General features: G+C 28.1%; 1 protein-coding gene across 1 annotated transcript in view; it reads left to right on the top strand.

Moving 5' to 3' along the window:
* LOC137643616 (peroxidasin homolog) overlaps nucleotides 1-2,500 on the top strand; it is a 242,004-nt gene that overhangs the window by 110,258 nt on the left and 129,246 nt on the right. The window lies entirely within an intron of this gene.

The following is a 2,500-nucleotide window of genomic DNA, read 5'->3' as shown; positions in this document are numbered from 1 at the left end:
ATTTCCAACTTTGTTAAGACCTTCAATACCCATCACATTCTCTAAACTTTGATTATTCCTTCCAACTTTAGCATTGAAGCCACCAATCACAATTTTCATAACCCTCTCCGAGATCTCATGCATTACACCCTCCAGTTTTTCATAGTGTTCATTTTTCCATTCTTCAGGGGAATCATTTGTTGGTGCAGAGCAAACTACAATAGGTCTCCATTCCATTAATGCCTTATCTGCTCCTGGAGTCATCTTCATTTCTACCCCTTCTCCTCCAACTTCACCAGTTCTTCCTGAGTAGATATGTATATTGCCTTGATCTGCGATTCCTTCACTTAGGGCCAAGATATCCAAACTATATTTCATAAATTCATTATCCACTTCCTGTAACTTCCCAATCTGATTCATGGCTCTAAAATTCTAATTAGCAATTTTCAATTTTCTTTAGTATTCATAACCCGTGCGATTCTTAGCACCCCGCTACGTCCAGGACTGGGGGCCATTCTGTCATTTTCACTTTCCAAAGACTGACTAAATCCATAAAGGATTCACTAGCTAAATTCATCAAAGGATAGCCAGTTCCTTGTGATGGGCAGTGCCTATCTTACTAAGGCAATTGACTACTGCCGGTCTGTACTAATTCCAGTAAGATCATCCACCAGACATCAAAAGTGAAAGCCAAAAAGACATCTTGTCTATAAACATTTAACTAAATCCATCAATATGCTGCCAGTGACTTCATCAAAATCTAGGGGGCTATTTCCTCCACACCCTAAGTTTTCGTTAGTCTATCAAGTTGTTTCTTCACCTATATAACTGTTAGCAAACATGGATTGCTTAGATATACTGCCTACACACGTACACACACACACAAACACACGCATATATATATATATATATATATATATATATATATATATATATATATATATATATATATATATATATTATATATATATATATATATATATATATATATATATATATATATATATATATATATATATATTATATATATATATATATATATATATATATATATATATATATATATATATATATATATATATATATATATATATATATATAGAATATATATATATATATATAGATAGATAGATAGATAGATATAGATATAGATATAGATATCTATAATTAGTTTAACATATGATTAATCTATTCCTTGCTTTTGAAGGTATTTCATTACTTCTAAAGTTTTGCCGGAGAAAAAAGCTCTTTTATAATCTATAAATTCCATACATAGTGGTTTATCATATTCAATTGACTTTTCCATAAGCTGGTTAATTTCATGGATATGATGGGTTGTTGCATACATACTTCTAAAACCTGTCTGCTCTATTGGTTGATCAAAATGTAGCTATATCTTTATTTGTGCTAATATGATCTTTATAGTATATATTTCTGAGTGTCAACATATTGCATGGTAATTTTTCAGGTCTTTTTTCCCCTTTTTGTGAATTAGTGGTATGACAAACTTTTTCTAAGCTCTAGGTCTAGAGTATTCCTGCAAACATTATGTTTAAAGTTTAGTGTGTTTTATTGTTATGAAATCTCTTCCTTGCTTATAAGATAGACTGTAAAGTTATCTTTTGCTGCTGATTTACCTTTTTTCATGCCTTTTGATTTTTTTCTTACTTCTCCTACTCTTTCTTTTCGTACTGGCTCAGGCGTTTCATTATTTCTATCTGCAAAGATATTTCTTATATCTTTATTGTAGAGCAATCTATAGAAATCCTCTACAATTTTAGCACTCCATCTTTTTTGTTGAGAATCTACTCATTTTCGTCTTTCAAAGCAGATATCTATTGGTGCCCTATTCAAAGTCTTCTTTTTATCAACTTGATACTTCTTCTCTTCTTCACCGTTCTCTCAATTTTGATCTAAGTGTGTTTACAAATGTCTTGGCTTTTTAGTTTGTTTATTGTTTTCGATAGTTTTGCTAAATGTATTTCATGTTTCTCGAATTTTACCCTCATTTCTAATCGTTTCTTTATTTATTTTTTTTTCTGATGGTTTTCCTTGATCTTGATCAGGAACTTATCTACGGTTTAGTAAAATTACTCTTCATTTCATATTTTATTTTCTTCTATTTCATCATGTAAGAAGGCGTTCGTATTTTGTGTTCTTAAACTAAATTCATTAGATTCTTCTCTTATTACAGAAGTGTTTATTTTCTTTCTTAAAATTAGCTTTTCTCTTTCATTCTCTAGATCTAGACGAAATTAACTTTCAACTTTTGTCGCTGGACTTTAACTTGTTTAACACTATTGCATGTTTAATCAAATATATATATATATATATATATATATATATATATATATATATATATATATATATATATATATATATATATATATATATATATATTATATATATATATATATATATATATATATATATATATATATATATATATATATGTATGTATGTATATATATACATATATATGTATATATATATATAAATACATATATGTGTATATATACAT

Source organism: Palaemon carinicauda, chromosome 7 (assembly GCF_036898095.1).
Source record: "Palaemon carinicauda isolate YSFRI2023 chromosome 7, ASM3689809v2, whole genome shotgun sequence".
Lineage (NCBI taxonomy): Eukaryota > Metazoa > Arthropoda > Malacostraca > Decapoda > Palaemonidae > Palaemon > Palaemon carinicauda.
This window is presented reverse-complemented; position numbering and strand designations above follow the sequence as displayed.